This window comes from Equus przewalskii, chromosome 25 (assembly GCF_037783145.1).
Source record: "Equus przewalskii isolate Varuska chromosome 25, EquPr2, whole genome shotgun sequence".
Taxonomy (NCBI): Eukaryota; Metazoa; Chordata; class Mammalia; order Perissodactyla; family Equidae; genus Equus; species Equus przewalskii.
In genome coordinates this window covers 12,579,501-12,604,528 of record NC_091855.1, presented here as the reverse complement: position 1 = coordinate 12,604,528, position 25,028 = coordinate 12,579,501, and the positions used below count along the sequence as shown (strand labels likewise).

General features: G+C 35.4%; 1 protein-coding gene across 47 annotated transcripts in view; it reads right to left on the bottom strand.

The window, feature by feature from the left end:
- GPHN (gephyrin) overlaps positions 1 to 25,028 on the bottom strand; it is a 564,043-nt gene that overhangs the window by 459,920 nt on the left and 79,095 nt on the right. For 2 of the 47 annotated variants that reach the window (XM_070594064.1, XM_070594058.1), the window contains exon 2: positions 6,714 to 6,766. The exons of the other annotated variants lie outside the window; for them this stretch is intronic. The gene's annotated coding sequence lies outside the window, so the exon portion shown is untranslated. The remainder of the gene's footprint in view (positions 1 to 6,713; positions 6,767 to 25,028) is intronic. 47 annotated transcript variants of the gene reach the window in all.

Sequence of the window (25,028 nt, the reverse complement as noted above, 5' to 3'; positions counted from 1 at the left end):
AGAACTTGAAATCAGCAATTCAAAGAGACTCATGCACCCCTATGTTCACTCCAGCACTATTCACAATAGCCAAGACGTGGAAGCAAGCTAAGTGCCCATCAACTGATGACTGGATAGAGAAGAGATGGTGTATACACACACACACACACACACACACACAATGGAATACTACTCAGCCTTAAAAAGGGATAAAATTGTCCCATTAACAACATGGTTGGACCTTGAGGGTATTATGTTAACTGAAATAAGCCAGATAGAGAAAGACAATCTCTGTATGACTCCACTCATAGGTGGAAGTTAAACATGTGGACAAAGAGAACAGATCAGTGGTTGCCAGGGGGAAAGGGGAGGTGGTAGGTGGGGATGAAGGGTGAAGCGGTGCACCTACAATTTGACTGACAAATAATAATGTACAACTGAAATTTCACAAGGTTGTAAACTATCATAACCTCAATAAAAAATAAAATAAATTCTAAATCCCAAATTTTAATGATCACAAATATATCTTTTAAGATTAAAAAAAAAAGATACCATTAAGAATATGAATAGGCAAAGGACAAACTGACAGAAAATATTCACAAAACATATATCCGACAAGGGACTGGTATCCAGAATACAGAAAGAACTCTCACAAATCAAAGATAAATAGTTCAATAAAAATGAGCCAAGATACAAGCAGGTACTTCACAAATGAAGCAAAACAAATGACCAATAAGCCCATGGGGAAGGTGGGAAGAGACACATGATGAGTCAACACCATTAGTCATCAGGCAACCACAAAGTAAAACTACAATTCAGTAGGAGTACAAACCCAAGAGAACGGCTAACATCAAGAAGAGTGGTAAGAACAAATGTTGACCAGGTTATAGAGCAACTGGAACACTCATATATTGTTGGTAGAAGTATAAAATGGTAAAGTCACTTTGGAAAAGGATTATTATAAAACTAAACATGTACCTACCTTACATATCCAGGAATTCTAGTCATAGGTATTTACCCAAGATAAATCAAAGCATATATTCACAAAAGACTTGTATAAGAATGTTCACAGGAATTTTATTCATAATAGCCCAAACTGGAAGCCCAGGGGTCCATCAACAAGAGAATGGATTAAAAACTGTAGTATAGTCATATCATAGAAATACTATTCAACAATAGAAAGTAATGATACATACAACAAAATGGATGAATTTAAAAACATTAAACTTAATGAGAAAAGTCTTGCCTAAAAGATCACACACTGCCTCAATCCATTTATATGAAGTTTTACCTTTGATTAGATAAATGTAATCAAAGCTGAAAAAAAAATCACAATAATGGTTGCCTCTGGGGGTGGAGGCAGGGACTGACTGTGAAAAGGAATAAAGGAACCTTTTTGGGGTGACGATAATGTTCCTTAAACTGGGCAAGAGACTACACAGATGAATGTATTTGTCAAAACTCATCAAATGGTACGCTTAAATTTCTGTATTTCACTATTTGTAAAATTTACCTCCAGAAAAAAGAACCTGAGGCAAATATCGAACTCTAATTAAAAATATGCATGCTTAAGTTTTTACGGCTAAAGTGTACTGATATCTGCAACTTACTTTAAAATATATTAAAAAATAAAATGAATTGATAGATGAATACAGGGAAGACATATGGACACATTACATGATAAAGCAAATAACGGCATATTAACTGTGGGTATATAGATATGGTATAATTCAACCTTGAAATTTTCTTCAAAATTTTTCAAAATAAAATGATAGAAGATAATTATTAGGAGCAATAATAAAATCAGCCATGAAAGACATTACTGGGCAAAGTGGGGAAATTTGAATTTGGACTGTGTACTAGAAAATAGCATTGTATCATTGTTAAATTTTCTAAATGTGATCATTGCATTGTGTCCTTGTTCTTAGGAGAGTCATGTTTAAATATTTACAGGTGATACATCATGATATCTACAAATTAGTTTTACAAATGGTTCCACAAAAAAATTCTAAAAACATCATACACACACACATACACAAGGGGAGACAGACAGAGACAGGGAGAGAGAGAGAGAACGAATGTACGCATGTGCTAAAATATAGCAGAATGTTAACAACTGGTGAATACACATTAAAGGATTATAATATTCTTGATATAATTCTATAGATTTTAAACTTTTGAATTATTTTTCAAATTAAAAAGTATTAAAAAATAGAGACTTTTGGCAGTAATAGTAAATACAGGACAGCCAACTTAACATAAAATAAACAAATTGTGTCATATTCATACAATGGAGTACTACACCACAAAGAACATGAATAAACCTGGCAAAAAAAAAGTTGACTGAAAGGAGCCAAACACAGTAATACATACTATATGAATCTATTTAGATAAAGTTCAAAAAATAGTACCTCTATATTTAGATAAAGTTCAAAAAATATTACCTCTAAATAGCAATACCTCTCAGGGTGGGGGAGTGACTGGGAGGGGAGAGCATTTGAAGTTAATTATTTTATTTCTTGATCTAAGTGTTGGTTACATTGATGTGTTTCTTCTTTGTGAAAACTCAATGGGCAGTACATTCATAATTTGTAAAAGAATTTATTTTTTATTTACTTATTTATTTTTTGGTGAGGAAGATTGGCCTTGAGTCAACATCTGTTGCCAATCTTCCTCTTTTTGCTTCAGGAAGATTGGCGCTGAGCTAATATCTGTGGCAATCTTCCTCTATTTCGTATGTGGGATGCCACCACAGCATGGCTTAATGAGTGGTACATAGGTCCGTGCCCAAGATCCAAACCTGCAAACCCCAGGCCGTGGAAGTAGAGCGTGCAAACTTACATTCATGCCACCAGGCCGGTCCCTTTAATTTGTATAAATTTTTGTACCTTGTTATAATTCAATAACAAGTTTATTTTTTCCTAGGTAAAACTGTCTCATTTCAGATCAACCAAATATGTCTGCATGTATTTTAAAATATCCAAATCCTTTTTTTAAGAAAAACCTCTGCTTTTAACCTCCTTACAGAACTATAATACTAAAAGTGATAGAAAAATACTTATCTTTTATAAATCTATAATTGAATACATTATCCATTATGCTTTACAAAATGTTTCATATTTAGTATCAGTCAAACTTTTTTTGAAGAGAGACGTTTGACTCTCCTGAAAAATTGACACGATTCTTTTTATCAGATCTTTTTTTATCAGATATACAGGACATATTTTTTGGCCCTGTTTTGTCTTGCTTTCCAGGATACTTACAAGTCAAATCTAGTAGTCAATTGTAGTAAGTCTACTGGATGCTTGTAACAATAACTATTCTGGGAGTGTGCGTGTGCGTGTGTGTGTGCCTGCTAATCTGTTTCTACCTTGTGGAAGTTACTAGATCATAATTACTAATAAATAAATAAAAAATCCTGTCTACTGTCAGTTTACACGAAATCAGGAACTAGTCCTGGAACTTCTTCTGAAGACTACAAAAAAGAACTGACTTGTAAGACCTTTTAAGCACTCAGGAGCTTTCTCTATAAGGCACTGGAGGCTCAGCAGGAATTCCACCTTCCTCTCTTCTAGAAGACAAATGTCATAGATAACTAGCCATGGAATAAAACATTCAATCACCAGATCTCTGGGGAAGATGCCCAACAAGTTGTACACTGTAATCTAAAAATTGTAAGTCACATTCGCTGCAATCAATTAAATTAACTATAGTAAAGTATAATGTTTCCCAAACCATAACATGCATCAGAAACACCTAGGGAGTTTGTTTCGAATACCAGAACCTCCATAGATTCTGATTCAGCAAATGTGAGCTAAGATTTTCAGGTACAGTTAGGTTTTAAAATCAATGGTACAATGGAAAGAGCAGTAAGATTAAAGTCTGAATACCCACCTCAATTCTGGTTCTATCAATTACTAGCTACATGAGCATGAGTGGGTACCTTATTATCTCTGAGCTTCAGATTCTTCATCTATACGTACAACAAGAATAAGAATATCTGTACTACCTAATGCTCAGGTTTGCTGAAAAGAGTAAATAAAGTAATATTTTAAAGCACTTTGAGACTTGTGAAATACTATGTAAATAAAATGTATGATTACATTATTACTAATGCAAAAAGATCAATAAGGATTGATAAACATACAACGGGGTTTATAGTTATATTCAGGGTTCCTTTGACTGACATTATTGCATATTTTAAATAGTAAATATTATAATTATTATTTAAAAATTTTCTGAATATGTGTCTTTTCTTGAAAATATCTCTCCCAATGTGGACAGCAACCATTAGTAAGAATTCCCTTAAGGTATAGGACTTTGAATCATGCAAATTCCTGATCATCTTTATAGGAGCTCTGTTCCCTCCATTCATTTCATAGTCAGTAGTGCAGAGTTAAACCCACTGCAGAAAAGTCTCTGAGAGTCCATAGTTAAAAATCCTTGTCTCCACATTATTCACAGTCATTTCCAACTATTTGCAATTATAAAACTTATCTCCAAGACACCAATAACATTTGGGTTACTTGATTCTAAGATCAACTGATTTACATATATACCATCAAACTATGATTCTTCACTTTCTGGTATCACATTATGAACAGCTCCACTGTGGTAGAACTGAGAAAATACAGGTAATAGCAAGCTCATTTGGATTTACAAGTTGATTGCTGTTGCAAGTTAATCTTTAAACCAAGGCAGTAAGCTGTTTAAGATGATACTCAAATACTCTTTTTAAAAACTCTTCATTTTCCATGCATAGATATTTCATAAAACATTTTCAGTTTCTATATATCCAAAAATAAAAGACTCACTGATATTTGGTTTCTTGTAAAAAATAAAAGATCCTTAATCGGGGCCAGCCCAGTGGCATAGTGGTTGAGTTTATGCACTCCACTTCAGCAGCCCAGCGTTTGCAGGTTCAGATTCTGGGCACAGACCTACACACTGCTCATCAAGCCATGCTGTAGCGGCCTCCCTCATACAAAATAGAGGAAGATTGCCACAGATGTTACCTCAAGGACAATCTTTGTCAAGCAAAAAGAGGAAGATTGGCACAAGATGTAAGCTCAGGGCCTATCTTCCTCACACACAAAAAGAGATACTTAATACAATGGAAGCAGCATACCTAACTAAGAACCATATGCATATTTATTGTACAGTTTTTACCGTATCATTTTTTAAAGGATTTAAATTTAGCTTAAAGTACAGTGGGAAGTTTTGAAGGGTTGGCATGATCTGATTTACCTTTTTTTTGTTTTTTGTTTGTTTTTGCTGAGGAAGATGAGCCCTGAGCTAACTAACATCCGTGGCAATCTTTCTCCTTTTTTAGTATATGGGACACCAGCACTGCATGGCCGCTAACAGAGTGGAGTAGGTCCATGCCAGGAACCGAACCCAGGCCGCCAAAGTGGAGCACACCCAACTTAACCACTAGGCCACCAGGGCTGGCCCTGATTTACATTTTTTAAATCATTATCTATATAATTAATTTTCAAAAATTTTTAATTGTAATAAAAAATACATAACATAAAATTCACATCTTAACCATTTTTAAATACATTTTCACATTGCTGTGCAACCAATCCCAGGAACTTTTTCATTTTGCAAAATTGAATCTCTATACCCATTAAGCAACAATTTCCCATTTTCCTCTACCCCTAGCCTCTGGCAACCACCTACCATTCCACTTTCCATTTCTATGACTTTGACTACTCTAGAAATCTCATATAAGTGGAATCATCCAGTCTTGATCTTCTTGTGAATGGTTAGTTTTACTCAGCACAATATCCTCAAGGTTCATCTATGTTGTAGCATGTATCAGAATTCCTTCCTTTTTGAGGCTGAATAATATTCCATTGTATGTATATACCATATTTTATCCATTCATCTGTAAACGGATGTTTGGGTTGCTTGCACCTTTTGGCAAATGCTCATAATGCTGCTTTGAACACAGGTGTACAAATATCAAGAATCAAGACCCTACTTTCAATTCTTCTGGACATATTCTCACAAGTAGAATTACTGTAGCATATGATAATTCTCTTTTTAACTTTTTAAGAAACTGCCATACTATTTCCCACAGAGGCTGCACCATTTTACATTCCCACCAGCAGTGCAAAAGGGTCTCAATTATTTCACATCCTTATTAACATTTATTTTCTGGATGTTTGGACAGCAACCATCCTAATGGGTGTGAGGTGCTATCTCAATGTGGTTTTGATTTCCATTTTCTAATTATTAGTGATGTTGAGCATCTTTTCATATGCTTGTCGGTTATTTGCATATTTTCTTTGAAGAAATGTCTATTCGAAGTCTTTGCCCGTTTTTTAATCCAATTATTTAACTTTCATTGTTTTTTAATCTTTTATACCTAAGTTATAACTTTTAAATAATGTGATTTCACTCACATGTAAGATTTTTTTAAAATCATATGAAATGTAACCTAGAGCAAAGGAAAAGAACACTGTGTCAGAAGGCAGAAGATCTTGTTTCAAATCGCAGTTATATGGCATATTTTCAAGGTGACTTTGTACATACGTTTTAAGCTCTTTAAGCATCAGGCCCTCATCTGTACAATGAGGACAATTACATCTCCCCAATCAGATCTCATAGGGTTAGCCTGAATATCAAACTAGATAATGTATATTAATTATAAAATTATAAAATAAAGTTGTATATAAATGTTGCATCCAAATCCAAGCTTTGGAATTTTTAAGTAAAGATGTACCAACCTGGAAAGAGGCTGAGATGTTATTGGGATGTATTATAGGCAAATCAGAAAAACCTGGATAAATGGAATTAGATAAATATCTTTTAGATCTGTGTCATTCTTATTCACACAAAATTTCTTTCTCATTTGCTTCACAGGTTTTTAAGTACCATATTCTCTATTTAATGCTTGCTTCCAGAATACTGTTATGAAGTTCCTAAATATTCAGGATTTACCAAGGAGTAATTTAAGAATTCCATATCAACTTCTTATAAAGATATACTACTACATACAGCTATAGAAAAATATGCCACTCTTCCTTAAGACAGATCATGAATCACTGTTTTCCTCTTTCAACAAAGAAAAGATAAATACAGAAAGACTTCCAAACATGAAATAAGTATACTAGGGGCCAGCCTGGTGGCATAGTGGCTAAGTTTGTGCACTCCACTTCCTGGGCCCTGGGTTCACAGCTTCGGATCCTGGGCACGGACCTATACACTGCTCATCAAACCATGCTGTGGCAACGTCCCATATACAAGATAGAGAAAGACTGGCACAGATGTTAGCTCAGGGCCATTCTTCCTCACAAAAAAAGAGGGGGGCCCACCCGGTGGTGCAGCAGTTAAGTTTGCATACTCCACACTTCAGTGGCCTGGGGTTCACTGGTTCAGATCCTCGGCACAGACCTATACACCACTTACCAAGCCATGCTTGATATGTATGGCAGGTGTCCCACATATAAAATAGAGGAATATGGTCACAGATGTTAGCTCAGCCACAGTTTTCCTCAGCAAAAAGAGGAGGATTGGCAGCGGATGTTAGCTCAGGGCTAGTCTTCCCTGGGGGAAAAACTTTTAAAAAGTATAGCAAATATTTGCATGCCTTACCACAAAATTTAAATACCATTATAAAAATTTGTGCTTAAAAATTAATGACTATTTAAATACAATCATTAGCCCCTTCAAACCTTCAAAACTTGTAAAAACCTCAGATTTGTTTACTTGGTGACTATTCATCTTTAAAATCTCCTTATCTTTTTATTGAGTTAATAATATTTTACATCAATGTGAGATTTCAGTTGTACATTATTTCTTGACTGTCACCACATAAGTGCTCCCCTTCATCCCCTGTACCCACTCCCCACACCCCCTCACCTGGTAACCACTGAACTGTTTTCTTTGTCCATGTATTTGTTTATATTCCACATATGACTGAAATCATCTGGTGTTTGTCTTTATCAGACTGGCTTATTTTGCTTAGCATAATTCCCTCTAGATCCTTCCAGGTTATTGCAAATGGGATGAATTTGTCTTTCTTTCCGGCTGAGCACTATTCCATTGTATGTATATATATATATATATATATATATATATATATATATATATATATATATATACCACATCTTCTTTATCCAATCACCAGTCGACAAGCACTTGGATTGTTTCCATGTCTTGGCTATTGTAAATAGTGTTGCAATGAGCATAGGGGTGCATATGTTATTTTGGATTGTTGATTTCAAATTGTTTGGGTCAATACCCAGTAGTGGGATAGCTGGGTCATATGGTATTTCTACTTTTAGTTTTTTGAGGAATCTCTATACTGTTTTCCATAGTGGCTGCACCAGTTTGCATTCCCACCAGCAGTGTATGAGGGTTCCCTTCTCTCCATACCCTCTCCAACATTTGCTATTTTTAGTCTTAGTGATTATAGCCATTTTAACAGACGTTAAGGTGGTATCTTAGTGTAGTTTTGATTTGCATTTCCCTGATGACTAGTGATGTTGAACATCTTTTCTTGTGCTTATTGGCCATCTGTATATCTTCTTTGGAAAAATGTCTGTTCATCTCCTTATCTGTCTTTTACTAACAGTGGTTAAGAACACAGAATCTGAGGCTAGACAATTTGGATTTGATCATAGTGCATCCATTCAACAGAAGTGTGATGCTCAGCAAGTTAGATAACCTCTCTGTTCCTTGACTTTTTTCATGCTTAAAATGAGGCATCTTTCTCATAGTTGTTGCAAGCATTAAGTCAGTCAATACAGATAAAGTGGTTAGAACACTGTCTGAGACAATATAAATTTTTGCTGCTATTTCCATCACTATAATTATTACTATTATTTCTGGTTTCACTTGGTGACAAATTCCCTTAAAAGGATGAAAGCAAAAGTTGAACATTTTTGATGGTAGGTGGTACAAAGATTTATCTAATTATTCAGGTGATCAGAAAAGATACAAATGTGGGCAGAGAACAAAATTAGTCTTAGAAAGCATCATGAATATCTAAAAAAGTATACTGAACCACTAGATTACACTGTAATTTAGACAGATTCAGACAAATTTAAGAAGGATGCTATCTGCAATACACAGATTTTTTTAAAACCTTAATATACACTTGTAATTACTTCTTCCCAAGCTCACAAATTTAACCAAAGGCTTACTGTGAATTTTATAGAACTAATCACAAATCTAAGTAATTAAATAGAGAAATCCAAATTTCAACAAAGTACAGGCAGCTTTAGAGGTAAATTCCAATGAATACACAAAAGGTAAAAACTGATTAATTAAAATAAGCAGTTCAAAATCCCAACAGAATTAAGCCATATTTACAAATGAATCTTGGTTGGTTACCCCTGACTATGCATGTACCTTCCTATCCAATTGCCTGGCACATGCACAAGGCTCAAATAAAAGTGTAAATAATCAGTATCATTAAACTGATAAAAGTGAAACAGAAAATTAACTGTACTTATTATATACATGAGGAGAAAAAAGAGTAAAAAGGGCCAATTCTCTAATGTAAACATAGATAGGGCTTGGAAGCACTGCATAAATCTTTACTTTTTTAAAAAACAACTTCTTTCATGCTTTCTTCCAGTCACAACTCCATCAACAACAACAGGAATTACTATCTGACTTCTAAAACTATGCATTAATTTTGCCTTTTCTGATCTTCATATAAATGAAATCACACTTAGGGATTCTTTCTGTATCTAGTGCCTTTTGCTGAACATTATGTTTTTGAGATTCATCTATGTTTCTAAATTTAATTTTGTGTTGTTCATTCTCATTCTTGTATAATATTCCATGGTATGAAAAAAACAGTTTATTTATCCATTCTACTATAGGCAGACATTTGGATTGTTTCCAATTTAGGCTATTACAAATAGTACTGCTATAAACATTTCTGCAGCATCTTCTGGTGAAGGAAACATTTCTGTTATACAGATACCTATGAATGAAATTCCTGGGTCAGAGGAAATACGTTCAAGTTAGTAAACATTGTTCAGCTTCCCAAAGCGGTAGTACCAATCTGTATATGAGATATCTGATTGTACAACTTTCTCCTTGACACTTAGAAATGTCATCCTTTTATCCAATCACTATGGGGGAAGTGTAGAGTATTTTGCACTGGTTTTGTAGAGTACTTTTTTCTAGTGATTGATGTTGAACACCTTTTAATGTTCCTATTGACCCTAAGCTGTTTGTGAAGTGCCTTTTCAAGTCTTTTGAACATTTTTTAAATTGAGTTGTTATACAGATGAGTTCTTCATTGGATATATGTATTGTGAATATCTTCTTTCGTTCTACAGCTTGCCTTTTAGTTTTTTATAGTATCTTTCCTAAAGTTCTATTCTTTTTTACTGAGCTCATAATAGTTTATAACATTGTGAAATTTCAGTTGTGTATTATTTGTCAGTCACCATATATATGTGCCCCTTTACCCCTTATGTCCACTCCCCAACCCTCTTCCCCATTGGTAACCACTGAATTGTTCTCTTTGTCCATGTGTTTATCTTCCACATATGAGTGAAATCATACAGTATTTGTCTTTCTCTGTCTGGCTTATTTCGTTTACATAATATCCTCAAGGTCCATTCATGCTGTTGTGAATGGCACAATGCTGTCTTTCTTATGGATGAGTAGCATTCCATTGTGTATATATACCACATCTTCTTTGTCCATTCATCAGTTGATGGGTGCTTGGGTTGCTTCCATGTCTTGGCTATTGTGATTAATGCTGCAATGAACATAGGGGTGCATAAATCTCTCAGAATTGCTGATATCAAGTTATTTGAATAAATACCCAGTAGTGGGATAGCTGGGTCGTATGGTATTTCTATTTTTAATTTTCTGAGAAATCTCCATACCATTTTCCATAGTGGCTGCACCAGTTTGCATTCCCACCAGCAATGGATAAGGGTTCCCTTTTCTCCAGATCCTCTCCAACATTGGTTATTTTTGGTCTTGGTAATTACATACATTCTAACAGGTATGAGATGATATCTAACTGTAGTTTTGATTTGCATTTCTCTAATGATTAGTGATGATGAACTCTTTTCATGCGCCTATTGGCCATCTGTTTATCTTCTTTGGAAAAATGTGTATTCATATCCTCTGCCCGTGTTTTGATCAGTTTGTTTTTTTGTTGTTGAGTTGTGTAAGTTCTTTATATACTTAGGAGATTAACCCCTTGTCAGATACATGAATTGAAAATATTTTCACTCAGTCGGTGGGTTGTCTTTTCGTTTTGTTCCTGGTTTCCTTTGCCTTGCAGAAGCTCTTCAGTCTGATGAAGTCCTATTTGTTTATTTTTTCCTTTGTTCACTGTGCCTGAGTAGACATGATATTCAAAAAGATGCTTCTAAAACCAATCTCAAAGAGTACACTGCCTATATTTTCTTCTAGGAGTTTTATGGTTTTATGTCTTACAATCAAGTCTTTAATCCATTTTGAGTTAATTTCTGTGTATGGCAAAAGATAAATGGTCTACTTTCATACTTTTGCATGTGGCTGTCCAGTTTTCCCAACATCATTTATTGAAGAGACTTTCCTTTCTCCATTGTACGTTCTTGGATCCTTTGTCGAAGATTAGCTGTCCAAAGATGTCTGGTTTTATTTCTGGGCTTTCAATTCTGTTTCATTGATCTGTGTGTCTGTTTTTGTGCCAGTACCACAGTATTTTGATTACTATAGCTTTGTAGTATATGTGGAAGTCAGGAATTGTGATGCCTCCAGCTTTGTTCTTTTTTTCTCAAGATTGCTTTAGCTATTCAGGGTCTTTTGTTGCCCCATATGAGTTTTAGGATTCTCTGTTCTATTTCTGTGAAAAATGTCATTGGGATTCTGATTGGGATTGCATTGGATCTGCAGATTGCTTGAGGTAATATGGACATTTTAAGTATGTTTATTCTTCCAAATCAGGTGCGTGGAATATCATTCCATTATGCTAGGTCATCATTGAATTCTTTCAGTAATGTCTTATAGGTTCCATTGTATATGTCTTTCACCTCCTTGGTTAAATTTATTCCTAGATATTTTATTCTTTGTCTTGTGATTGTAAATGGGGTTGTATTCTTGAGTTCTCTGTTAGTTCATTATTAGAGTATAAAAATACAACTGATTTTTGCAGGTTGATTTTGTACCCTGCAACTTCGCTGTAGTTGTTGATTATTTCTAACAGCTTTTCTTTAGGGTTTTCTATACATAGAATCATGTCATCTGCAAACAGCAAGAGTTTCACTTCTTGATCGCCAATTTGGATACCTTTTATTTCTTTTTCTTGCCTAACAGCTCCAGCCAAAACCTCCAGTACTATGGTGAATAGGAGTGGCAAGAGTGGGCACCCTTGTCTTGTTCCCATTCTCAGAGGGATGGCTTTCAGTTTTTCCCTGTTGAGCATGTGGTTGGCTGTGGGTTTGTCATATATGGCCTTTATTATGTTGAGGTACTTTCCTTCTATACCCATTTTATTCAGAGTTTTTATCATAAATGGATATTGGATATTGTCAAATGCTTTCTTTGCATCTATTGAGACGATCATGTGGTTTTTATTCCTCCTTTTGTTAATGTTGATCTGTCAATTTCAAATCACACTGATTGAGTTGAGGATGTTGAACCGTCCCTGGTATATCCCACTTCATCATGGTGTATGATCCTTTTAAGGTATCGCTGTATTTAGTTTGCCAGTATTTTGTTGAGAATTTTTGCATCTATGTTCATCAGTGATACTGGCCTGTAATTTTCCTTCTTTGTGTTGCCCTGGTCTGGCTTCGGGATCAGGGTGATGTTGGCCTCGTAGAACAAGTTAGGAAGTCCTCCGTCTTCTTCAATTTTTTGGAACAGTTTGAGAACGACAGGTATTAAATCTTCTTTGAATGTATGGCAGAATTCTCCAGAGAAGCCATCTGGTCCTGGATTTTTATTTTTGGGGAGGTTTTTGATTACTGTTTCAATCTCTTTATGTGTGATTGGCCTATTCAGATTCTCCGTTTGTTCTTGATTCGGTTTTGGGAGGTTATATGAGTCTAAGAATTTATCCATTTCTTCTAGATTGTCCAATTTGTTGGCAAATAGTTTTTCATAGTATTCTCTTATAATCCTTTGTATTTCTGTGATATCCATTGAAATTTCTTCTCTTTCATGTCTAATTTTATTTGAGCCTTCTTTTTTTCTTAGTGAGTGAGTCTGGCTAAGGGTTTGTCAATTTCATCTTCTCAAAGAACCAGTTCTTAGTTTCACTGATCCTTTCTACTGTTTTTTTTAACCTCTATTTCATTTATTTCTCCTCTGACTTTTATTATTTCCCTCCTTCTGCTATCTTTGGGCATTGTTTGTTCTTCTTTGTCTCTCGCTGCCTTTTTTATCTTTAAGTCTACTTTGTCTGATATAACTATGGCAACACCTGCCTTCTATTGTTTGCCATTAGCTTGGAGTAGCACCTTCATCCCTTCACTCTGAGCCTGTGCTTGCCTTTCGAATTGAGATGTGTTTCCTGGGGGCAGCATACTATTGGGTCTTCTTTTTTAATCTATCCAGCCACTCTATGGTCTTAGGTGCCTTGGCGTGGAGCGTTCCTGCAAGCTGGGAGGCAACTTCAAGAACAAAAGCGTTTCAGTGGAGGGTTGCCTTTTCCCTCTTCTCCTCTCAGAGTCATGCACCGGCCACTGCATGATGTCCTGTGCCCTACACTGCTGCCGCTGGGGAGGGAGAGAAGATCTGCTTACCCCCTTTCACTGCCTCCCGGGGTCTCCAACACCCCACCTTCAAACATATGGCTGCATGGATCTCTCAGATGTGTATTTTGTTGTGTGGATGTCCTCTGTTGGTTTATGAAATGTCCTTTTTCCTGTACGTTAGTGGGGAGAGCTTAGGCGAACAGCTCACTCTGCCATGAAGCTGACATCACCTCCTTAAAATGTACTTTTGTGTATGATGTGAAGTAGAGGTCGATGATCATCTTTTCCATAAGGATATCCAATAGGAAAAAAATTCTTTTCCCCACTGTACTGCAATGTTATCTTTGTTATAAATCAGATGATAGCATATTGGTAAATCTTAGCCTCTATGTAATAGTTTTCTGTTGCTGTTGTAACAAATTAGCACAACTAATTTAAACTTAGTAGCTTAAAACTACACAAATTTACTATCTTACAGTTCTGTAAATCAGAATTCCTGGATGGCTTGGCTGGTTTTTCCACTCCAGGATTCAAAAAACAAAAATCAAGGTGACTGTGGGCTTGGCTCTTATTAGGAAGCTCTGGGAAGAATCTACTTCCAAGCCATTCAAGTTCACAGAATCCAGGTTCTTTGGTTTCAGGACTCACATGCCCATTTCCTTGTTGGCTGTCAGCAGGGAACTGCACTTAGCAACAAGAGGCCTCTCTCTAGTCTGATCATATTATTTATCAGAGACATCGATAACAGTGCATAAAATCCTTCTGACACTTGAAATCTCTCTGACTCCCCCTTCTGCTGCATGTCTCTTCTGCCTCCAGCCAGAGAAAGCTCCCTGCTTTTACGGGCTCATGTGATTAGACTGGGAACACCCAGATAACTCAAGATCATCCCTATATCTTAATATCCCTAAGCTTAATTACATTTGGAAAGTTCCTTTTGCCATGTAATGTGACATATTACAGGTTCCAGGAATTAGGGTTGGACATCTTTGGAGGTCATTCTTCTCTCTATCATTATGGATACTCTATTTTGTTGCATTAGTTTATCCTCACACTAATACCACTGTCTTAATAATTCTAGTATTGTACAAAGTATTAATACCTGGTACTCTAAGTCTGGAAATTATTTTGTTACTCCTTAAGATCCCCTTGACTATCCTTCATCCTTTGAATTTCCAAACAAATTTTGACTAGATCATCAATTTTTTAAACACAAACAAAACTGACATTTTAATTGGAATTGCACTGATCTTTATCACTATAATCTATATTCCTATATGGTCAATTATGATTAATGTTTCATATGAACTTCAAAAAAACATGTATTCTATATTTTCCAGTGACACGTTTTACAGTTGTTAACTAGGTCACTGACTGCTCTTCTTTCTTCTATTTTTTTGGTTGTCTACTTCTATCACCTATTGATAGAAGTATCATAAATTCTCCCAGTACAATTGGAGATTTGTCCAGTTCTCCTTTTGTTTCCACCAATTTTTGCTTTATATATTTTAAAACTCACTATGTACATGTAGATTTAGAATTGTGATAACTTCCTAATACATTGACCCTTTTATCATTATAAACATCCATCCTTCATATCTAGTCTTCACATTAAAGTCTACTTTGTCTGACATTAGTACAGCTACATCAGATTTCCTTTAAGTGCTTGCATGGCATATTTTTTTCTATCCTTTTACTTCAACCTCTCTTGGTCTTTATATTTAAGATGTGGTTCTTGAAAGCAGTATACAGTTGGGTTTGGTTTTGTTTTATACAGTCTGACAGTTTAGTGTTTCAACTGGAATTTTAGTCCATTTATACTTAATATAATTGTCAACATGATTAGGACAAAAGAGAGGTAAACTGAGGTTAACACAGATGCAACTGAGACTTGAAATATGCCCCCAACGTAAACCCAGCTGCAGAACGGTGATATCTATGTTTTATCCTGTTTTTGTAGTTATTCTAGGTAAGAATGCTAATTTGCTGCTAGCTACTCCATTCCACTCAGAAGCAAAGTCTCAACACTTAGCTTTTTACATCATCAAATACTCACTTGAAAGCCTATATTAAATCCAAAATGATATTCAAAATCAAACTTAGTCTCTGAATAATCTTTGCCCCATAAACAGGTTTTAGCAGCATCTTTGACATTTTACAGTATAAATAAGGTAGTGGTACACTTTAAAAATTCCAAGGGAATTTCCAAAGGAGGGAGGAGGGTGAAAGAAATAAAAGGGCATATGTATACAGTGATAGATGGTAATTAGACTTTGGGTGGTGAACACAATGTAGTCTACATAGAAATTGAAATATAATAATGTATATCTGAAATTTTTATATAACATTATAAAATTACCTCAATAAAAAAATTAAAATTCCAAAGGATAACAAAATATTTAAAGTAATTCATACCATTTTACATTGATTTTTTAATGTGACCTAGGAAAACTACTATTGTAAATGCCTTCCAAAACCTTTTCTTGTGCCAACAAAGATTATCACACATACATAGTAAGTGAGGAATAAATAAAACAACATGATCCATTCCACCCAGGCATTTCATCTTATTATCAATGCCTTATTCCAATCCATGTCATCCCTAATCCCTCATGAAATCCCTACCATTTAATCTTCTCTTCTAAATGGCCACAACCTAACCTCCAAAAGACTCAGTTAGACTTCTAAACACAAATATGATAAGCATTACTTACTGTTATATGTAAAATCTCCCCAATGGCAAACATGGTTTTAGATAAAATACAATCCCTTGAGGATGTCACATGAAGCCTTCTAAAACGCGTTCTCATCCTACTTTTTCAACATCATCTTGAGGAAAAAAAAAAATATATATATATATATATACATACACACACACACACACACATATCTATCTATCTATCTATAGTATTCTTTTGCCTTTGCTTCCATTTGCCAAACTTCAATATGCTTTTCAAAGTCCAGCTTAACCTCTGGCATGCTAGAAAAAATTCATCATCACAATTTATCAGCTGGGCAAGATGGACAACGTGATTTTTAAATATTTTCAAGTCATTTTATGAATAATTTGCAGAAGTTAACATAAAAGGATAGTGATATTTTATTAGAAATGTTTGTTTTTGAATAATATATATATGATCTCCAATGTTCTCTAAATGCAACCAACTGTTCATCAACTGTCATGTATGAACTTGAAATACATCCATTTTGGAAACATTGATTCCAGATGTCAGATACACCTCAAATTGGATCTAACTTATCATTACTTCTGGTTCTTCCTGCATTCGCATCATCAAAATGCAACACCTGAAGAATTTTTTAAAACCTTGGACAGCTCATAGTTTTGTTGAAGAGGAAATGGTCATCTTCTTTGCTCTATAATTTTAAAACGCTTTCATTCTTAGATTTATAACACCACTTATGATGACCAATCAATGAATTTTTTCATTTCTACACCATCTATTTCCTTCCAATCACATTTGTATACTTCCCTTCAGTATTTGCCCACTTACAAACCACATCAAATAAACTTTTAGCACAAAATCATAAAGGATGAAAGAATACTTCACATATCCTTTTAACAAAAAGAGATGGTTCAGGTTCTTGTTGCAAAACATTGTGTGATGAAGTTGTTCCTAAGGAATGACTAACTGGATGAGAATTTGGTTATCTGCTTTTTGTTCTCAGAAACATATTGTTCACTCATTGATTCCTGTTTGAGAAAATTCATCTAGGATAGTGTCATCTGAAGATTCAGTCAGAATTTGCTCATAAAACCAATTTTACCATCAACGTTTGTCTACAACACTGTTGTTTCTATGCATTCATCTTCTGATATGGCTTAGTAATTGCGAAGGTCTTCTTTTGTCAATTTTCATATCTTTGCCATTATGAGCAAAACTAAGTTCTCAATTCTCAACTGTATTCAATGAAAGCCAAAAGGAGACCACAAAGATGAGATCTCTGTCTCTCTTTTATATCTTCTTGAAAGATGATGTAATACTTTGGGCAACCAGATAAGAACACTAAAGGATGATGCAATAGTGACTGTTTAACTACTGCAACACCCTTCTAGGTGATTCCATTAGTCTTCCATTTTATTATTATTTTAATCTTTTAAGGATAGTTGGAGATAACTAATGAACAGTGATGAAATAATTCTAAGAAAAATAAAAGATACAGAAAAAATAAGAAACGATACCAAAATATATCTTAAGGGTCCAAGAGATCTACATGGTAATCACAAAATTAAAATGATTCCAATCTTAAAAAAAAGAGAGAGCAAACTTTCTCTTTGCTCTTTGGAAGACCTCTAAGAAAGCAAAAAAGTCATAAAATACCAATCTTTACAAATTGTTAGACTTGCCCGAAAGAGAAACTCAAAACTCAAACAAAGTCCAACGGATCCTGGTGGTATACTGATGGTTAAAGGTCACTGTCTATGATTTTTCTCAGAGAGCCATAAGCAAAATTAACCCTGTACTCATCAATGATCCCATAGTGTTTTACACATGCCTCCATTATTCCACCCATTACACAGTATTATACATATTCCTGTTTAATTCACCAGCTATACTTCTAGAACTTACATTTCTATATCCTATTGGTTGTTATTACCCTACAATTATATTTCCTGATGAGATAAAATTGTAATCTTATCATCTTAAGAAAAAGATTTAATTTCCCAAATCTAATAAGGTTCATGTTTGTTATATTAAGGTAGAAAGATAATAACTTGGAATTTTAAAATTTGAGTTATATAAAGGCAAGGATTTTTTACTTTATCTTAAATGCAATGAAATATCATTAGAGAGTTTTAGTATGGTCATGTATAATCTATTAAAAAAAAGTAAAAGTCAAATGACACCCTATCCTCTAAGGGCCAAAATCTTAATGTAAATATCCAATGAACTGAAAGACCAAACAAGATAAAGTAACAAACAAACAGGACCTTGGAGGAAACAAAAGCAATGCAATAAACAGAAGAATATTTTAAAAATTATTATTTTATTAGAGAAGAGATGCTGTATGCTTGAAACAACAGGAAATTATTAAAAAATTATGTACACACAAAAATCTGCACATGAATGTTTACAGAAGCTTTATTCATAAACGCCAAAAAACAGAAGCAACCAAGATGTCCCTCAATGGATAAATAAACTGTGAAACATCAATACATGGAATACTGTTCAATGATAAGAAATGAGCTATCAAACCATGAAAAGACATGGAGGAACCTTAAGTGTATACTGCTAAGTGAAAGAAGCCAGTCTGAAAAGGCTACCAACTCTATGATTCCAACTACATGACATTCTGGAAAAGGTAAACCTATAGAGACATTGAAAGTATACAGACATTCTGTCTGATACTATACTAGTGAATATATAACATTACGCATTTGTTAAAACCCACAGAAACCAATAGTACAATACAAAGAGTGAACTCTAATGAAGAGTATGGACTTAGTTAATAATAAAGTATCAATATTAGTTCATCAGTTATAACAAATGTACCACACTGATGCAAGATGTTAAAAACAGGAGAAACTGTGGGTTGAGAAAGGGTATATATGGGAATTAACAGCTTGATTTTTCTGTAAATCTAAAACTACTCTAAAATATAAAGTCTATTAAATGAAAAAAATATGCTTACACAAAAACCTGTATACAGATGTTTATAATGGCTTTATTCATCATCTTGTTTCTGTGTTCCTGAGAAGAGACTCAGCGACCAACTTTTCTGACTCACCAGCAGCCAGAACAGGCAAAGGATCTCAAAGAAAAAATACCTACAGAAGTCAGTTCACTTCTCTAAAGTTTTCTTCTCTCTAGAATCACAGCCTCTCCGGTCTTTGCTTTAGTAGTCTGACTGCCTTCTAGCAGATGATTCTTGAATTTTATCTTGCTTTTCTAGTGGTTGTCAGAAGGACCACCGATACTACTGTCAATTACTCCATCTCATCCAGAAGTAGAAATCAAAGGGTAATCATTTAAATACATTTTAAATGGCAGTTAAACTCAAAACGCATGGTACTAATAATGCACATAACTCAACTGAAGTGAAGACAACATTAAAAGCTGTTATCAAGTTTGTGCATACCTAAGCAATGTCAACTATGTCATAACAGTTGCTTCAACAATGTTTGTAAAATGCAACTCAGTTTCAGAGGATGTTAAAATCTCTGTGTTAAAATTGATGATATTTGATAGTAAGTTTATAGTATCAAACAGTATGTGCCTTAATTACCCTTAGAATCTATATTTTCATATGCAACCAAAGCAGGGTAAAAGTTTCTTTATGAGAACTTGCTAATAATCCTAGAATGTATGTTTTGGAATAATCATTGAGATTGACAGTAGAATGTTATTCCAAATGGAAAACCATCACACGCCCAGGTTTATCAGACAGATGTTTTCTTAGGTACCTTACTTTACATAGTATTGAGACAAGTCAATAGATACTGCTTTTCTTTATTTCAAGCAGGTCAAAGAAGAAACTCCTTCATTAATCAAAAATATGAAAACTTTCAAAAAGATAAACAACATAACTAAGCTCCACTTTAAATCAACTTGAAGCAGACAAAAAAGTCTGTCATTAGTTATTCATAGAAGATTAATGAATTTGGGATCCAAAACGTTTTATGTATAATGTTTGATATTCATGTGGATATTGATATTCAAATAGGTTAGTATGCATTAAGAAAATACTTAAGGGAGGAATCCACAAGAATATCACATAATTATCAAAGTTCTGATTAGATGCATTGCCCAGGGAATTAACTCTAATATGCTTGGAATTTTAAAATCTTATTTTTCTGCCTCTGAATGTCCTCCTGGAGCATCAAACAACTTGGTAATTTGCTCTCCAATTTCCATCCTCTCATGTTACCTGGCCTATATTAAAAAGTTGTCGCATCTTACCAGCAATGGCTACAATGCACTTTTAAGCAACAAAATATGTGTTTTCACTTTTGAATCTTTGTGATAAAACTTTCCATTTAATACTTAATAGCAATGCAGCTCCTTGCTTCCAAAGATAAAATATATGAAAGAATATTCTTTTTTTAAATCAATATTCATTTTCTCGGATTTTAAATATTTATTGTTTCATATTTATTTCCTTGACTCTGCCTACCTGCAATGCTTGGATCTCAGAGGGGATTATAATAAAAGAAATTTGACTGCATAATCTATTCCTTTGAAGTAAGGATAACATCAGTAATAACAATAGCAATGCCACAAATAAAAACTAACATTTGAGTGTTTCCCATGTTTCACAACAAAGTGCCCTCTATGCTTTATATCATTTTAAAGACATTCCCTACAGACTTCTTTTTTATAAGCTATAGTCACAAGAGAATGTCACTCTTATCCTCAAAACAAGAACATGCTGAATAAACAAAAAAATCACTATGTGTTAAAAACCATCATAGAGCTAGGAGGCAAACCTACATGAACAAAAATCCAGAAAACGGAAGAAGAGAAGAGCTGTTTTCGTCCTTAATGGAACAGCTATAGCAAGAGAAAGTCACCATAAATGGGGAAAAGAACAAAAAGGGAAAAATTTTAGTAAATATTTAAAGACCCAAATGTGAACTAGCATGGTGATTAGAATCTCTAGAACCCCAGCCACAAGGAAGTCTGCACTTGCTAGCCAACTCTCCTCCTTTTGGCTAAGCTGACACCCAGAGGGTCTACCAATCAAGCCAGCCTGGTAATTCTCTTAGAGGAAAAAAAGAAGCAACACGCCCAGGAATGGTCAGGGCAAAATCCTGCATTTTCAAACTAGGTCTACAAAATCTTCTATCCCTTTGGCCCTGATCATTATTAGCAAGGAAGGAGTCAAGAGATGATCCTTTCTGAGGATGGCCACATTTAGAGTTACTGCCTTACCAAGGTATGTGCACCAGGAGGAGTTGAGAGAGTCTGAGTCAGAAATCTTTTTGAGCCAGTGTTGGAGGAGGCTAATCAACATGTTATTCAACAATAGCAGATGCCTGTGGATGGTATGAAACATAGAACCTGCATCAAAGAGTTTCACTACCAGCCCACTGAGTTTGGCCTTTGTGACAAAAAGCCCACCACTGTCAGAATGTAAATAGTTCAGAAAGCCAAAAACATGACACAATAGTTTCAAGGGCCATAATAGTATGGAGAGTCAGTTGATCCAACTGGACAACACTATCATAACCTGAAAAAGTTTTGTGAAGCACCAACAATAGATCCAAGACGGAGTGAAGCACCAACAGTAGAGTCAGGATGAAGTCAAAGGTCCTTCACCATGAGAAAACAGGCCAACTTCTATCAGGAGTAAAAAGTTTGGCAGGCAATGATGGCTTCTGTATCATAAGCATATAGGCCTATATTTTTGGCCCAGTCTATGATGATAGATATGTTGCCACACCTAGTATAATGATGTAGCCAGGTGGCCATGGTGGTCATCTGGGCAGTGCAAGCTTGATCAGGGTTTGATTCCAGTCAATCTCATCAAAAAACAGGCCCTTACTCTAGGCATCAACATGAGTGAACAAGACCTTCCAAGTGGCAGCTCTGATCTGTTTCCACAGCTTATGGCCCCATTGAGTGGTATGCCTTTAATCTGCTATTCTGTGTCTTACCCAAGTGAGGCCATTGGCAATAGCCCAACACTCGGAAAAACCATAATATACTTGATCCTTTGGAGTATTGTCTAAGGCAGGGGTTGGCAAACTTTTTTCTTTGAAAAAGGCACATAGTAAATATTTTAGGTTTTGAAAACCACATACAGTCTCTTGTATGTATTCTTTTACTCCCAACACTTTAAAAAGTGTAAAAATCATTCCTAGTTCAAGAGCAGTACAAACACAGGCTGCAGCCAAATTGTGCACACAGGCTGAAGTCTGCCAACCTCTGGTCTAAGGCAAAGAACTCAGTATTTAATTCCACCTATTGTGCTAATCAGCTCTTACCACAGTTGGTCTTCCAGAGTTGTCCTTGCAGCTGGAGGGTGGCTGCCATCCAGTGGATATCATCAGCTTTTCACTTAGCTGAACCATCAGCGAGCCAGGCCCAAACAGTTAAGGTAAACTCTGTACATGTAATCAGTCTAAGGGCTTTGACCCACAAAGGTCAATTTAACATCATTTCCTCACTGTAAATCTTGTTCATATCTACCAGCTGAATTCAGGTACTTCTTTCCCTACCAGAACACGATCAGGGTCTCTAATAGGCACACATCAGGAGCTACAGCAACAGCCACAAATAAAGCATCTGAGGTTAAGGTATATTGGGGGAGGGTGGGACGAGAGACTGCAAACTGAGAAAGTGGAAAGCACTAATAAACATGGCTTTGCATTTAATTTGAGTGGCCCGTCCCATTGTTCAAACAAACAAATCCTAATGTTGTTGGTTCACCCAAAGGTCTATCTCCTCACTGCTGACAGAGTTTATTTCAGCTTGGGGGACCCTCTGACACAGAAGCCAAGCAATACCGCCTTTTGACTTGGGCCACAGGTCTTGCTACCACATTGTCACGATTACCTTCTCTTTTTCTCCCAAACAGAGGAAAGTGAACAACCAAAGTAACATCTGCACAGCTTGTTTGAATCGTCACACTCACTGTTTAACCTCTAAATATTCATCAGTCGGTAGAACATTGGGGGAATTCCCTCCCCATCAACCCTTCAAGCTCAACATGTGGGTGAAATCATTGGCTATCAGGTCCCAGGGAACCTTCTCACATTTCTTAACCTGGCCCAAGGGAGTCATTGTCCTTCTTCCATAAAGCCAGGTCTCTATCAGCATCACATTATCTCATCAAAACTACATATGGGTATTTTACTACAATAAAAAAAAAACTGGTATGGCTATAATAGCATCAAACAAAGAATGCTTAAAGACAAAGACAGATTAAAACGGATTTTCTTAATGGTTAAAAAGATCAATTTGCCTAGAACACATAACAAATATTGCAACAAATCTCCAAAATACATGGATAAAAAACTGACAGAAGTAAAAAAAGAAATATATTAACCCATAATCATCAGAAATTAGATACTTTAATATCCTCTTCTCAGTAATAGAACAAGTAAAAAGTTAATTAGTAAGAATACAGAAGATTTGAACGTTATCAACTAGCATGACATAAAAAAAATTTACAGAACATGACACACAAGAAAAACAGATACAAGCATACCTTGTTTCATTGCGCTTTGCAGACATTGTGATTTTTACAGACTGAAGATTTGTGGCAACCCTGCATTGATCAAGTCTATTGGTGTCATTTTTCCAAAAGCATTTGCTCACTTTGTGTCTCTGTGTCACATTTTGGTAATTCTCACAATATTTCAAACTTTTTCATTATTATTATATTTTTTATGGTGATCTGTGATCAGCAATCTTTGATGTTACTATTGTAATTGTTTTGGGGTGCCATGAACCATGCCCATATAAGGTGGCTAACTTAATCGATAAATGTGTGTGTTCTGACTGCTCCACCGACGGGATGTTCCCCTGTCTCTCTCCCTTCTCCTTGGGCCTTCCTATTCCCTGAGACACAAGAATACTGAAATTAGGCCAATTAATAACCCTACAATGGCCTCTAAGTGTTCAAGTGAAAGGAAGAGTCACACATCTCTCACTTTAAATCAAAAGCTAGAAATGATTAAGTTTAGTGAGGAGAGCATGTCAAAAGGTGAGACAGGCTGAAAGCTAGGCCTCTTGTGCCAAACAATTAGTCAAGCCGTGAATGCAAAGGAAAAGTTCTTACAGGAAACTACAAGTGCTATTCCAATGAGTACAAGAATGAAAAGAAAGTGAAACTTCCTTATTACTAATATGGAGGAAGTCTTAGTGGTCTGGATAGAATATCAAACCAGCCACAATATTACGCCAAAGCCTAATCCAAATCTAGGCCCAAATTCTCTTCAACTCTGTGAAGGCTGAGAGAGGTAAGGAAGATTCAGAAGAAAAGTCTGAATCATGAGATTTAAGGAAAGAAGCTGTCTCCAAAACATAAAAGTACAAGGTGAAGCAGCAAGTGCTGATACAGAAACTGCAGCAAGCTATCCAGAAGATCTAGCCAAGATTATTAATGAAGGTAGCTACACTAAACAACAGATTTTCAGTGTAGACAAAACAGCCTCCCACTGGAAGAAGATGCCACCTAAGGACTTTCATAGCTGGAGAGGAGAAGTCAACGCCTGCCTTCAAAGGACAGGCTGTCTCTCTTGTTAGGGGCTAATGCAGCTGGTGACTTTAAGTTGAAGCCAGTGCTTATTTACCATTCTGAAAATCCTAGAGCACTTAATTATGCTAAATCTATTTGCCTGTACTCTATAAACTAAACAATAAAGCTTGGATGACAGCACATCTGTTTACAACATGGTTTACTGAATAT